We start from the raw sequence: 17,387 nt of genomic DNA, 5'->3' as shown, positions 1-17,387 counted from the left end.
TTGCCCGATTCATGACGTCCCTCTTACCCCCCTCGCTGTGCAGCACCTATTTAAACAGCTGTTCTCTGCTTGAAAACCGCGGCTGCTTAATATCTAGAACCGCCTCGGGAACATTTGGCAAAGACCGCAGTCCTGGCCGTACACTGGTGTGTGAATTTGATTTTTCCAGCTGTAAATTCTCAAACAGCCACACAAAAAGAAACCAGAAGAGTGAGTGTTATTATGCCTATGACCTCATTTAGAAACAGACCTCTGGTAGTCTTTGAATGAGACTCTTCTGAGGTTCTGTTACTTTACTGGATCACTTTCTAAACGTTCCAGCGGGTCGTTTGTTCTGCAGCAGAATTTGTGGGGAAACCGCCAGAAAAAAAAACTAAACCTCAGCCGTCGAGGCAATTTCCCAAATAGTGAAATCATCTGCTGACGACGGAATAACGAGAAATATGTGGAACCCTCTCCAGACCTGTTACCCTCTCTAGACCTGTTACCTCTCCAGACCTGTTACCCTCTCTAGACCTGTTACCTCTCTAGACCTGTTACCTCTCTAGACCTGTTACCCTCTCTTGACCTGTAACCCTCTCTAGACCTGTTACCTATCTAGACCTGCTACCTCTCTAGACCTGTTACCTCTCCAGACCTGTTACCTCTCTAGACCTGTTACCTCTCCAGACCTGTTACCTCTCTAGACCTGTTACCTCTCCAGACCTGTTACCTCTCTAGACCTGTTACCTCTCCAGACCTGTTACCTCTCTAGACCTGTTACCTCTCTAGACCTGTTACCTCTCCAGACCTGTTACCTCTCTAGACCTGTTACCTCTCCAGACCTGTTACCCTCTCTAGACCTGTTACCCTCTCTAGACCTGTTACCCTCTCCAGACCTGTTACCCTCTCTAGACCTGTTACCCTCTCTAGACCTGTTACCTCTCCAGACCTGTTACCTCTCCAGACCTGTTACCTCTCCAGACCTGTTACCCTCTCTAGACCTGTTACCTCTCTAGACCTGTTACCTCTCCAGACCTGTTACCTCTCCAGACCTGTTACCCTCTCCAGACCTGTTACCTCTCCAGACCTGTTACCTCTCCAGACCTGTTACCTCTCCAGACCTGTTACCCTCTCTAGACCTGTTACCTCTCTAGACCTGTTACCTCTCCAGACCTGTTACCCTCTCTAGACCTGTTACCTCTCTAGACCTGTTACCTCTCCAGACCTGTTACCTCTCCAGACCTGTTACCCTCTCTAGACCTGTTACCCTCTCCAGACCTGTTACCCTCTCCAGACCTGTTACCCTCTCTAGACCTGTTACCTCTCCATACCTGTAACCCTCTCTAGACCTGTTACCCTCTCCAGACCCATTACCTCTCCAGATCTGTTACCTCTCCAGACCTGTTACCTCTCCAGACCTGTTACCCTCTCCAGACCCATTACCTCTCCAGACCTGTTACCTCTCCAGACCCATTACCTCTCCAGACCCATTACCTCTCCAGACCCATTACCTCTCCAGACCTGTTACCTCTCCAGACCTGTTACCTCTTCAGACCTGTTACCTCTTCAGACCTGTTACCCTCTTCAGACCTGTTGCCCTCTCTAGACCTGATACCTCTCCATACCTGTTACCATCCAGACCTGTTACCATCCAGACCTGTTACCTCTCTAGACCTGTTTCCTTCTCTAGACCTGCTACCATCCAGACCTGTTACATCTCTAGACCTGTTACCCTCTTTGAGCCCCACACACCCCGTCACCGCAACCCCCCCAAAAACAGTCTAAAAACAGATGTTGGCAGCAGAGAGTTTAAATCTTCTGGCTGCGGCTGGTTGGCTGTTTTCTGAGGGAGCGGATCCCAAAGGATCTGGTTCGCTCCGGGATTTGAACCCGCGTGCCTTGCATCCTCCGTCGCCATGGAAACAGTCCATACCACACAGGCGGTTTAAGCGTATTTTTCCTCCTCTTTGTTTTGGGATATTCGTTCAGTGTGGAAACCATTGAAAATACACTAAAAATACATTTTCTTTTTGTGTGTATGTATTTATTTTGTGTATTTATTGTGTGTATTTATTGTGTGTATCGGGGCTCCTCAACGTTGTGTGAATTTTAGGCAGAAGAACAGATGGGTTGATGACGTGCCTCTGCTTGTTTCTCTTGAGTGTGTGTGTGTGTGTGTGTGTGTGTGTGTGTGTGTGTGTGTCAAAGAGAATGTGTGTGTTTTTGATGCGCAAATATTTGCTTTTGTTACTCGTGTTGTGAAATTTTCCACATGTTGATGCGTGTGTGTGTGTACGTGTGTGTGTGTGTGTGTGTGTGTGTGTGTGTGTGTGTGTGTGTGTGTGTGTGTGTGTGTGAGTGTCGGTTTGTCACATTTCTATTACAGCTTTCATTATCATTATGTTTTTATTATTTGTTGCTGCTGTTCTGTTCCTTGAATCGACTTTATTGTGGTTTTTATGATGTGGATCATCAAGACTGAAATGAAGACATTGGGCTGTCCGAATACAATGTAGTATAATTTATTTTTCAACAATGTCTTTGAAACTTTTACTGTTCAGGAAAATGTTTCGCTCTAAAGGTAATTGAGACGTTTAGTTATTTTCGGCGACAGTGTTGGTCCCAGTTGAGTTAGTTTTCAATTTATTTAAACTCAAACCTTTTTCTCAATTTAATCTACCTACTAAATGTATGAGATTATAGTCAGGATGATTGTGCTGCGGCTGAAAAAAGATTAAAACATCAAAAATAAATGGACAAAATGTAGTTTAAAAGTCTTGAAATTCCTTTGGATCGATTTATTACAGGTTGTGAATATTTGGATGCGTCTGAGTAAGATGTTGGTCGTGTTTGGTAGAAAGTGAAGTAAAGTCTCTGGTTTTTCTTCAGCCGTGATTCCTGGAGAGTGGATCACACACACACACACACACACACACACACACACACACACACACACACACACACACACACACACACACACTGTGAGAAGGAAGACATCGCCAACACTCGGCAACTCACACACAAAACCATCTAGATCGATAAACAGCACAAAAAGGTAAGAGGGGAAAATGTGTATTTTGGGGTGAACTGTCCCTTTAAAGCCTGTTTGAAACATGGCATGAATCCACAAAAAAACATACAAATTAAACATAAAGACCAGGGCTACAATAACATATAATCCCCATGTACAACCTCTAAACACAACTCAAACAATACATATTGTATAGGGGATAGAGTTAGGGTTTAAAGGGCTACGGAAATCCAAGTGATGAATGAGTGAATAAGACGTCACGTGTGAGGCCTTCATGCTTCCTGTTCGTGATTACGTGAATAACATGCGATATTACTATGTAGAATATCTAAGAATCAGGTATAACAGACACACACACACACACCTAATGAGGTATAACAGACACACACACATACCTAATGAGATATAACAGACACACACTCCTAATGAGGTATAACAGACACACACATACCTAATGAGGCATAACAGACACACACACATACCTAATGAGATATAACAGACACACACTCCTAATGAGGTATAACAGACACACACATACCTAATGAGATATAACAGACACACACACACAACTAATGAGGTACAACAGACACACACACATACCTAATGAGGTATAACAGACACACACACATACCTAATGAGATATAACAGACACACACTCCTAATGAGGTATAACAGACACACACATACCTAATGAGGTATAACAGACACACACACACATACCTAATGAGATATAACAGACACACACACCTAATGAGGTATAACACACACACACCTAAAGAGGTATAACAGACACACACATACATGCATAATAAGGTATACCAGACACACACACACACACAAGGTATAACAGACACACACAGACACACACACCAAATGAGGTATGACAGACACACACACTTAATGAGGTATAACAGACACACACACACACACACACACACACACACATAATGAGGTATAACAGACACACACACATAATGAGGTATAACAGACACACACACCTAATGGGGTATAACAGACACACACAGAGACACACACACACACCTAATGAGGTATAACAGACACAAACACCTAATGAGGTACAACAGACACACACACACACTTAATGAGGTATAATAGACACACACACACACAAAATGAGGTACAACAGACACACACACACACCTAATGAGGTATAACAGACACACACACACACACACAAAATGAGGTACAACAGACACACACACACACCTAATGAGGTACAACAGACACACACACACACTTAATGAGGTATAACAGACACACGCACACACACAAAATGAGGTACAACAGACACACACACACATAATGAGGTATAGCAGACACGCACACCTAATGAGGTAAAACAGACACACACACCTAATGAGGTACAACAGACACACACACACACACACACCTAATGAGGTATAACAGACACACACACAAACACACACCTAATGAGGTATAACAGACACACACACCTATTGAGGTATAACGGACACACACACCTAATGAGGTATAACAGACACACACACACATAATGAAGTATAACAGACACACACACACCTAATGAGGTATAACAGACACACACACACACATAATGAGGTATAACAGACACACACACACCTAATGAGGTATAACAGACACACACACACACACCTAATGAGGTATAACAGACACACACACACACATAATGAGGTATAACAGACACACACACACATAATGAAGTATAACAGACACACACACACACCTAATGAGGTATAACAGACACACACACACCTAATGAGGTATAACAGACAAACATACATAATGAGGTTTAACAGACACACACACACACATAATGAAGTATAACAGACACACACACACACACCTAATGAGGTATAACAGACACACACACACCTAATGAGGTATAACAGACACACACACATACATAATGAGGTATAACAGACACACACACACATACATAATGAGGTATAGCAGACACACACACACACACACACACACACACACACACACACCTAATGAGGTATAACAGACACACACACACACCTAATGAGGTATAACAGACACACACCTATCTCTGACCAGCTGGTCTGGAAGTGAGCGTCAGACTTCGGGGGTTAAGTTTCAGGGTTTTGTTGAAGCTGCTCCTGAAGCCGGCCCTGCGGGTGAAGATCTGTTGAAACAACACGCGTGTTTTGGTCGCTCCTCGTCGTGAAACCTGTGAAGCGCGACCCTTCCCCTCTGTCTTCCCTCCCGCGCGGTCGATCCATCAACGCGTTCAAAGGCACAAACCTCCAGTGTTTTAAAAGCTCGCTTGACCTCTGACCCCGTTGCTGCTTGTGACTTTGTGTTTTCCGCAGAAACACGAAACCTCTTCTCTTGCTTCACATTCTCGACAATTTACTTCCTCATTGGTTACTTTGCATTTATCGTTTCCACTGTCAGCTCCTTCCTGCTTTGCAGCAGTTTAATCGCAGTGAACTCGCTGTTTTCATATTTAAAAAACGGTTAAATCATATTATATTCTCTTTGGTTATTTTTTTATTGTTTCTTAAAGCTGCTCTTAAAGAATTAAAGTTATTTATTTTGTCTTGTTTATTGTTTTGTAAGGTGCAGACCTTACCAAATAAAAAAATGCACATTTTGTCAACTAGAAGTAATTTGACATGAAGAATTCTCTTCATACCAGAATGTTTAGACTTAAATTAATAGAATAGACACCAGAAATAAATATGTTTTTTTAATATTTACTTCACCATGATTGCGAAAGACTTTTAGTCTTTGTTAGTGTCTTCCAAAATAAAATGACTTGCGTGACCTAAAGAAGATTCACATGTCATAGGAGCACACACACACACACAGAGCAGGTCACCTGGAGTGTGTGTGTGCGTGTGTGTGTGTGTGTGTGTGTGTGTGTGTGCTCCATGTGACCGACTCCCAGGAACCTGAGGTGTGTTTGTGGACCTTCTTTAAGATATGTAAGAAACTAATTCGGGGTTATTTAAAGCCGCTCGGCAGCACATGTGCTTCAGTTCAGCCTTAAAGGTGTGTGTGTGTGTGTGTGTGTGTGTGTGTGTGTGTGTGTGTGTGTGTGTGTGTGTGTGTGTGTGTGTGTGTGTGTGAAGGTGAAAGTGTGTGAACATGAACATGTGATCTCAACATGTGTCTGAGAACTCGTACGAGATGGTGTCATTTTACAAGGTCACACACACATATATACACACATACACACACATATACACACACCACACACACACACACATACACACACACACACACACACACACACACACAACACACACCACATTCTTGGTTGTGAGTTTAAAAGTATTAATTAGTTTTTTTAAGTATATTTATTATTTATGTTTACGTGAAGGAGCTGGCAACTAAAATGAAGAATAAAGAGCTTTGCAGGTTCTATCATTTCATCGTCTTTCATCTATCTTTGTAACATATTTTCACGAATGAATCTTTTCAACATCCTGGATAAATCCTTAAAACTTCATATTGAGGACTCTGTTTCCCTCTGAAATCACCTTTTCATTGTTTTTAGAGACATAAACTCATGTTTACAATGTTTACTGAGGGAATAAATCAAGAGAGAAGTAGAGTCATTTATATAGACTTCTATACAACCAGAGGAGTCGCCCCCTGGTGGTCAGGAGAGAGAATGCAGCTTCAACACATGAAGCATAGACTTCTATACAACCAGATAAGTCACCCCCTGGTGGTCAGGAGACAGAATGCAGCTTCAACACATGAAGCATATACTTCTATACAACCAGAGGAGTTGCCCCCTGGTGGCCAGGAGAGATAATGCAGCTTTAACACATGAAGCATAGACTTCTATACAACCAGAGGAGTTGCCCCCTGGTGGTCAGGAGAGAGAATGCAGCTTCAACACATGAAGCATAGACTTCTATACAACCAGAGGAGTCGCTCACTGGTGGTCAGGAGAGCGAATGCAGCTTCAACACATGAAGCATAGACTTCTATACAACCAGAGGAGTCGCCCCCTGGTGGTCAGGAGAGAGAATGCAGCTTCAACACATGAAGCATATACTTCTATACAACCAGAGGAGTCACCCCCTGGTGGTCAGGAGAGAGAATGCAGGTTTAACACATGAATGATAGACTTCTATACAACCAGAGGAGTCGCCCCCTGGTGGTCAGGAGAGAGAATGCAGGTTTAACACATGAAGCATAGACTTCTATACAACCAGAGGAGTCGCCCCCTGGTGGTCAGGAGAGAGAATGCAGGTTTAACACATGAAGGATATACTGAGAGGTGCACTAGCAGAGAGGACAAGCAAGAAAGCATATAATGTGCACAGATATCCTATTTTACAAATATTACTGGGTATATTCCATAGCTCAAAAACACAAATATTGACAATTTGTATAATTTATTAATATTATTATTATTATTATTATATATTTTATAATTAATAAAATTATAAATATATATATATATATATATATATATATATATATATATATATATATATATATATATATATATATATATATTTATTTATTTTTTTGGTGGCTCAAGGTGGGTGGCCAGGCCCTGTATCCCTCTATTGGCCGGCCGCCACTGATTGTCGGCTTAATTGCCCTTTATCACCGGTTCTGTTCATGACTTTCATGGACAGGATATCTAGGCTCGGGGGTCTCAGGATCTCCTCTCTTCTGTTTGCAGATGATGTGGTCCTGTTTGCCTCCTCGGACCGTGACCTCCAGCTTTCACTGGGGCGTTTTGAGTGTGAAGCGGCGGGGATGAGAGTCAGCGCCTCCAAATCTGAGGCCACGGTGCTCTGCCGGAAACCGGCGGATTGCTCCGTCCAGGTGGGGACGGAGTGCCAACCCCAAGCGAAGCAGTTCAAGTATCTCTGGGTCTTGTTCACGAGTGAGGGTAAGGTGGCTCCTGGAAGCCTCCCATTAGAGGTTTTCGAGGGATTATATCTCCCGGCTGGCCTTGGAACGCCTCGGGATCCCCAGAATGAGCTGGAAAGCGTTGCAGGTGAGAGGGAAGCCTGGGTCGGCCTGCTGGACCCTCTGCCACCGAGACCCGACCCCGGAGCAGCGGATGATGGATGGAAGTGCTGCTGCAGTGGCTCCCTCACACATGTAAGGCAACTCGTCTGCTCACGTTTTTCCTTTAGGGCGAAACTCAAGAAGCAATTTTTTTTCTCAAAAAGGTAAAATGGACGCACACAGACAGACACACACACACACACACACACACACACACACACACACACACACACACACACACACACACACACACACACACACAGAGACAGGGAGGCCGTTCCTGTGAATGCCAGGAGCATGTTCACATTTGTGAATGAAAGACTTTCTGTCTCCTTCCTTCTCTGGAACGTATTCTTGGCACGACTCCAGAAACTTTTCTGAGGCGGGAAAACCCCCAAACACACACACACACACACACACACACACACACACACACACTGGGAGAAGTGACGAGTGTGGACTGTAAGTTAGTCCTGGACACACAGGCGGTGTGTGTTTGTAAGTCACCAGGGGTTTAGATGGAAATCCAAATGTGGGGAGTTAAACTAACAAGCTGTACCAAAGCTGAACTAAAGCTAAAAAAGCATTCAATTTAAAAAACCTTCAGACTAAATACATAATTGATTATATCTGTAAATATATAATGGATCTAAATGCAGGGTCAGAGGTCACATGTTTAGTCCTTTAAACTGAAGACTTTTCATGATTTGTACCCTTTTTAACAGTTTTATGGCATAATCTTGTCATTTATATTATTCATATTTTCAGAAAAAGACTCACAAAGTCTCATTAATGCCATTGTTTGGCATGTGATATTTTTATGATAAAATAATAAAACAAGTGTGTCTCAAAGCAGTTTGTTTACTGAAACAACAACACGTGAACCAGATTATTGGAAAAGCAAACGTCGTCAGGGACTGTAAAACGTTGTGGCTCAAACTTCCCTCCTGTGTGTCATTTTTTGCAGTGTGTGACCACCCGCACACACTTGCACACACACTCTTCCCCTCCCTCCTCGGCTCCTCCCTCCCCGGCTGCCGATTGGCTGCCGGGGCTTGGCGGGCTTTGCTGTTCCTCGTGACTGCTGCCGCCGCTGCAGCCGTCGGGGCCACGCACGGGAACAAAAGTTCAGCCGGGTGGTCGGCCCCCCGGCCCCCCGGCCCCCCGGCCCCCGACCCGCTCTGCCAGCAGGCGGCCGGGAGGCCGAGAGCAGCAGAAACCGGATAACGGAATGTTTCTGTAAAAAAAAAAAAGAGTCTGCAGCCAGTTTGAAAACAAATGTTGCATCAACACAGATGTGCTTCTGTGACAGTAATATGATAATATGTGTTAAATATGAATCTGATTGCTGGGCCGTTGGCACCATAACGTGATAACAAACCTGTTGTGTCGCCGTTGAAGTGAAACTGTGTAACTTTCTTACAACGTTCTTCCTCTTAAAGAGACGGGAAGTTACTCAGTTTGCTGTTTTCATGACTGAAAGTGTGTCTCTGTCACACTTTGGTTTGGTATTTACCGTCATCCCGTAGTTACCGCTGCCTGCTTCGCTTTAAATGAGCAATATGCGACATTCAGAGCATTAATATGGCAGCAACTTTTTTTTTTTTTTTAATCTCACAATATAGTGGAGGAATTTCCACCTGAGCAGAGAATGAAGTCTCTCTGCGTGTGCTGTAATTTGAGCTTCTCCTCGCTTTGTTGACACAAACTGTTTGTTCTGTTAGCAGGTTTTCCGTAGTGTTTTTTTTTACTGTCAGCACCATTAGCACCATTAGCACCGTCAGCACCGTTAGCACCGTCAGCACCATTAGCAACATTTGCACAGTTAGCACCATTATCACCGTTAGCTCCGTTAGCACCATTATCACCGTCAGCACCGTTAGCAACATTTGCACCGTTAGAACCATTAGCACCGTCAACTCCGTTAGAACCATTAGCACCGTTAGCACCGTCAGCACCATTAGCAACATTTGCACCATTAGCACTGTTAGCACCATTAGCACCGTTAGTACCATCAGCACTATTAGCAAAATTTGCACTGTAGGCACCATTAGCACCGTTAGCTCCATTAGCACCATTAGCACCGTTAGCACCATCAGCACCATTAGCAACATTTGCACCGTCAGCACCACTAGCACCGTTGGCACCGTCAGCATCATTAGCAACATTTGCACCGTTAGCACCATTAGCACCGTTAGCTCCGTCATCTTGAGAGCCGTATTTGAGGCAATCAAAATGCTCCTAATTTACGGGTTATGCACCTTTGTCAATTTGTGGCCAAAGTTTACCAACATGAGAGCCGCGTTTTATTTATTTATCTCTGGCTAAGTTGCTTTTGTATCCACCGGAGAATCCTGGATTGTCTTGATTGTCACAGTTTTTGAGTCTGTGGTGCTTTTAGCTAGATGCTAGCATATAGCCATAACGACAATGCTAACTTAGATAAAAGCTGAGGGTAAATGTTTGTTTTTGATCTTTGTAAAAAAAAATATATAATTTTTAGATAACCTGTTCCCCGTCTTAGCTCTGAGTCTTAGCTCTGGGTCTTAGCTCTGCGTCTTAGCTCGCTAACATCCGCTAACATCCGCTAACTAGCACTAAAACACAAAGTGCAGCTCGTAAATACATCTGCAAATATCTTGTGGACAAAGTGAAGTTCTGACCTGGTTGTATAATGTGTATAAATGGTTTCATAACGTGTTGATATTTTTAGGGTCTCACAGCAGTGTCATGGCATCATTGCACAAGTTATCTGGCGGCTCATCTTCCACGTTTAAAGGGTGAGTCTGAAATATGACAGACTGCTGGCCAAGCTGCCGTTTCGTGATGTGGGCCGTTTATTTTAGAAGTAGGTCAGTTATGTTGTCGTCTGTGTTACCAGTACTTGGGAACACAGTTCTCTCTCTCTATATATATATACATATATATATAAATAGCTTGACCTTGTAGGAATGCTGATGCTATCGCATAATGCTGTTCATATCTAATATCACCTGCCTCATAAGTGCAACTGATCTGAGAGGGAGACGTTAATTAATTCGTGTTATTATTATTTCTGGGATGGGATTTTCATCAGAAATTATATTGTGCTGTTTATTTTTTTGAGCCAGCAAATTCAGAATATACTAAACATGTAGGTCACAGTTTCCGACGTATGTGTGTGAAAACATACCAAAAATATATAAAATATTCAAATTATAATATATTTTGAAATTCCTTCAAACAAAAAATGAACTTTCCTTTTTTTCAAGTTGTTGTTTCATGCTTTCAAAAAGGGAATGTTTGTTTTGTTGGTGTTTTATATTTAATTTATTCTTTAAAAATTACATTGGAATACTAAAACAACCAATGTTTTTTTCCACATTTCAGCCGCAAACCTAACCTGAATCTTTAATAACTCACAACAGATTAGTTTGTAACACTCAAAACACTCAAAACACCTGGTCACTGTAGTCACATTTGGTGCTGGGTGAGTATTTGTGGCAGCAGGGCGGTTCGTGTGATCAAAATAAACAGTGCTTGCTGATGGTGATGAAAGAGCTCGTCTCTCAGTGCAACCTCTCATGGACGAGCTTTTAATAGTTTTAAAGGACAACAATGGAGCACGGTGACACAGAGGACGAAGACATATCTGTCTGGAGGAATCTCGATATTATGAGTTTGATATTTAGAAGCGTGGATCTCCTGAATCTGAGTCACACAAGTGTTACCTGTGTGAAGTCTCATTGTGAGCTGCAGAGGCCTCAGCCTTCTCGTCCGTTGGTTTTATTTAACCAAATCTGGCAGCTGGTCATCAAGTTTGTCCTGTTTTTCAACCCAAAGGGATGAGCACTCACTCACTCACTCACTCACTCACTCACTCACTCACTCACTCACTCACTCACTCACTCACTCACTCCTGAAAAGGGGAATATCGGCGTCAGATCAGCGAGCGCAAACAGACTGAGGTGAAACTTGGCAGAAAGTTTTGGAGCAGAGTGACGTCTGTTTACTGGACGGATCAGAGCTTTTTGTTTTCGGTCAACGGATCAGAGAGAACAAGGTGACGGGTGAGAGAGAGAGAGAGAGAGAGAGAGAGAGAGAGAGAGAGAGAGAGAGAGAGATTCAAACAAAGACAGAGAGAGGAGAGACAGTTTGAGTTCATCCCAAACTGAAACCATCGAGGACCTCTGGTGGTGAGAAGAGAAGGTAATACAAATTGACGATGAGCTGTACTTCAAAGTACAAATTCAAGGTATGTGTACTTAACTAGAGTATTTCCAAGTATTGCACGTTTTATATTTCTACTGCGCTACATCTCAGAGGGAAATACTCACAAACAAAACCCACAACATTGGTCAGATGACAATTTTTTGTTCCCTCTCGGTCCAGTGAAAAATCATTGTATCCACGTATGTATGTATTTTTTTTCTGAGCTCATGTTGTTGACCTTTCAGAGAGACGTAGCTTTGTCCTTCTGTCTTTGAACACAACACGAGGACAAGTCCTCCAAGCTCAGAAAGACACGTAAGATGTTTATTTAAAACATCACCTTTCAAACACAGAGATACAGAGTCGTGTGTGTGTGTGTGTGTGTGTGTGTGTGTGTGTGTGTGTGTGTGTGTGTGTGTGTGTGTGTGTGTGTTTGCAGAGCGCCGGCCGCCACGTGGCACCGCGGCAACATGAGTCGAATCGTTTCCATGGCGAGGGCCAACTGAAAGAGTCGACACGTCCTCCGCGGGCACGGCCGCCCGGAGGACTGGTTTGGCGGGAAGTGTGTGTTTGTGTGTGTGTGTGTGTGTGTGTGTATGTGTGTGTGAGAGAGAGAGTTTGTATGAGAGAAAACAGACGCTGTGTGTTTGTATAGATAATGAATGAAAGAGAATCTATTCTATTGTGTGTGTTTGCGAAACAAACAGCCTGTGTGTGTGTGTGTGTGTGTGTGTGTGTGTGTGTGTGTGTGTGTGTGTGTGTGTGTGTGTGTGTGTGTGTGTGTGTGTGCGTGCGTGTAATGTAATCAGGGAATGATCTCATCAGAAAGTAAATCGGAGCGACTCTGTGTTCCTGTGGAATATAATGCAAACGTTTCAAGGTCAAAGGTCAAAGATTTATTTAGATTCATCCAGACACTCACCTCCTTTACTTCAGTAAAAGTATAAATACATACGGTACAAATATCGATGTATGTAAAGTATTAAATGTAAAAGTACATGTTCTGCAGTGATGTGTTATTATACATGACATGTTATTATATATACATCCTAAATACCATGGTAGTGTTTGTGAACTATCCGTTTTACTGTTTGTAGTCAGACATTTTTCACAATATTTTATAATAGAAAATATGTATTTTATACTGACTGATGAGTCCTCGGCCATCATGGGAATATCATGTTTAGAACATGTTTAAAGCTCTGGTTTCTGTGTCATGACATGTCTCTTCTTTAAAATATCAAAATAACGTGTGCATGTGTGTGAGACGTGTTGTAATAAACTCACTGATCCTGAGATATGAGTCAGCTGATAACATGTTGTCACATGTGTCCAGCTTGCTGAGTCCCAGCTGTTATCAGCACTCTCACCTGACTTCACAACAATATAACCATAAAATGGTAAAAGTCTATTTTGTTTATATTGCCCAATATCACGAATAACAAGTTTGCCTCGAGGAGCTTTAAAATCCACACCTGCTGTCGTTTGACCTTCAATTCAAATAAAAAATGTTAAAAAAAATACCTTAATGTGGAAAAAAGTAAGATGATGGATCCCTCTGACAGGACGGACAGACGAGAGCGTACATTTTAAAGTGCGAGAGATTCAGATTTACACTTAATTTGCCCCAAATCATAGACGAGTTTATGTTATTTTAAATGAGGTGCCATTACATATATATTCTCCTTGAAAAAACTCATCCCTGCCATGTTTGTTTCTATTTTTTGTGATATTTTGGGAAAATAATCCGAAGCAATCTATAACAAAATTCAACTTGTTCTCACTCCCAACGCACCAGATACCGCACACCCTTAGCGTGGAGGCTAACCCTAAGCATGGAGGCTAACCCTTAGGATGGAGGCTAACCCTTAGGATGGAGGCTAACCCTCAGCATGGAGGCTAACCCTTAGGATGGAGGCTAACCCTTAGCATGGAGGCTAACCCTTAGCTAACCCTCAGCATGGAGGCTAACCCTTAGGATGGAGGCTAACCCTTAGCATGGAGGCTAACCCTTAGCTAACCCTAAGCATGAAGGCAAACTCTTAGGATGGAGGCTAACCCTTAGCATGGAGGCTAACCCTTAGCAGGAGGCTAACCCTTAGCATGGAGGCTAACCCTTAGGATGGAGGCTAACCATTAGCATGGAGGCTAACCTTTAGGATGGAGGCAAACCCTAAGCATGGAGGCCAATCCTTAGCATGGAGGCTAACCCTAAGCATGGAGGCTAACCCTTAGGATGGAGGCTAACCATTAGCATGGAGGCTAGCCTTTAGGATGGAGGCAAACCCTAAGCATGGAGGCCAATCCTTAGCATGGAGGCTAACCCTAAGCATGGAGGCCAATCCTTAGGATGGAGGCTAACCCTCAGCATGAAGGCTAACCCTTAGGATGGAGGCTAACCATTAGCATTAATGCTAACCCTTAGGATGGAGGCTAACCCTCAGCATGAAGGCTAACCCTTTGGATGGAGACCAACCCTTAGCATGGAGGCTAACTCCAGCGTGAACACACCCGAAACAGTTCATGTGAGGCGGTCGGCTGAAATAAACAAACTAAGATGGACGTTTTATTTTGAAAAGACGCTTTTGCATGTAACGAGCAATTGTTGACGCATCGGGGTGAGAACGTGTTGCTTATTCTACATAAACTATACAAAAACGATTCAATGTAACAAAGAATTTCTTAATTTCTTTGTCATTTTTTGTCACGTGCAGATATGCGGGGCCGATTGATGGGCAACATGTGCGTTGACGTCGTCCAATGTGAAGCCTCTATTTGATCATGTGGTCGAGACGAGGGCCGATAAACGGAGGCGAGTCTCGGGCGTCCGTGGAGGCCGCCGAGCCGAGCATATGTGTGCAGGCCGAGCCGAGCATATGTGTGCAGGCCGAGCCGAGCATATGTGTGCAGGCCGAGCCGAGCATATGTGTGCAGGCCGAGCCGAGCATATGTGTGCAGGCCGAGCCGAGCATATGTGTGCAGGCCGAGCCGAGCATATGTGTGCAGGCCGAGCCGAGCATATGTGTGCAGGCCGAGCCGAGCATATGTGTGCAGGCCGAGCCGAGCATATGTGTGCAGGCCGAGCCGGGCATATGTGTGCAGGCCGAGCCGAGCATATGTGTGCAGGCCGAGCCGAGCATATGTGTGCAGGCCGAGCCGCCATGCCGCCAGAAACAAAGGGCCTGAACGTACTTTTCAAAAGAAGCCGTAACGAGAAGCTCAGCGGGCGTCCGTGGCCTTCATCCCGCCGCTTGTTTAGCTTCAGATAAGAACGCAGCACACAGTGTTTGATCTCCGTATTATCAGCTCACCTTTGGCGTGACCCACTGCTGCTGAGGTTGTTCCTGCTGCTGCATGTGGTCAGCAGTCACGGTGACTCCCAGGCGGCTCGCTGTTTGTTTGCTGACATGTTTGTTTTGTTTTTTTTTGTTTATTTTAGAGGAAGTGCAGCAAGCACTCACGTTTATAGGTTTGAAGTCACCGAAAGGCACGGCAGCACAAGAGCGGTATCTGCTGCTCGGAGTGTGTGTGTGTGTGTGTGTGTGTGTGTGTGTGTGTGTGTGTGTGTGTGTGTGTGTAACTCCAGGTCATCCAATGCAAACGGTCAGTTTTAAGCCATTTAAAAAATAAAAAAAGGGGCTTTATGTCTGTTTAACATTGTAAAATCCAACTGAAATCACACAAAAAAATAATAATCTCAGTCCAAAATGAAAATAGAAGTACTATTAAATGTATGATTTAATATTTAATAGTATTACTTCTTGAAGAATAAGGAAGCCGGTGCACTCGGCAGGTGGCCAACACAATATACACATTATAGATGTTGTTGTTCAATGTCTAAAAGTGTTTTCTGACAGAAAGAGATGGTTTTCTTGTGATAACTAGACACACAAAATTGCTTTAAAAGTGTTTCCTCTCACCAGTTTTCAATCGATCCTTTTCGTGCCCACATGGAGTCATAAAAGACTATTTGTATGCTTTTGTTAGCAGTCAATCTCAGCAGCTGTTATTGTCTTTAACGCAGCGTGCAGCCACAGCACACACAGGACGACATCGGCATCACTTACTGGTTTTGGTCCTGGCATCGTAGTCTTGCCCAGTCCTACAGGTGGGTAAATAAATATGTTTTTGGGTGTATGAGCGGAGCCTTTAAGCATAGATCATGTGGATACAGTTTTGCTTGTAAGATTAAACACTTATGACATATTATTATCAATGATAAATGATTTTGAACAACTTTCATGCTCAAAAGTGAAATGTTTTTGAAACCTCCCACACAGATTCGTACAGAAGGTCCAGGATCAACGTGTTTGCAGGTCTGCAGCTTGAAATGATCTCATCATTGAATCATCATGATGCCACACACACACACACACACACACACACACACACACACACACACACACACACACACACACACACACACACACACACACACACAGATTCATCATTCTGAGGGAAGCAGACCAGAATAGCACAGTGACTCTTCCCACCTGTGTTACTGTAAAGCACCTGCAGCAGCGACCAATCGGATAATTACCTCGTGGTGGCATCACATATGATGCCGTAGATAAAACACACACACACACATGTTTTAAATCATAAGATGAAACATAAATGATTTTATTCATATATAATATACACACCACTTTTAATGTTTTAAGATCACTTGCGCTTGCATAGAAAGACATCTCTGCTCCTTATGTGTGACGCAGTGATAAACCTCATGAAAAGAATAAAACAATTAGAGTAAAAGCAGAAACAACATCAGTTCCTCAATCACCAGCATCACAAAAAAAATCAACACAACACCCCATCAAAACACAAATGACATTTTAAGAAAATCTATTTCAGTTCTCCTATTTGATTAATCATTGAAAGTCTAAATCTGTCCGGGGTGGTTTAAGGGAGGACCCAAACGCCTACAACAGTATAAAGAATATATATTTCTCCACCAAAAAAGACTCAGGACGGGCTTCCAACAGGCCGAGGGAAAAAAGGTAGAGGAACGAAAACAGAGGAGGGACCAGCGGACGACCACCGGTACAAGGTTGCCTTGGGTGGGTGGAGGGGAGCCGGAGGAGGGACCTGGGGCACGGCCGAAATAGTTCGGGGGGCGGGCCGGAGAACGGGCCGGAGGACGGGCCGG

The sequence above is a fragment of the Taurulus bubalis genome (genome assembly GCF_910589615.1).
Source record: "Taurulus bubalis genome assembly, chromosome: 5".
In the NCBI taxonomy this organism is placed as follows: Eukaryota; Metazoa; Chordata; class Actinopteri; order Perciformes; family Cottidae; genus Taurulus; species Taurulus bubalis.
This window is presented reverse-complemented; position numbering follows the sequence as displayed.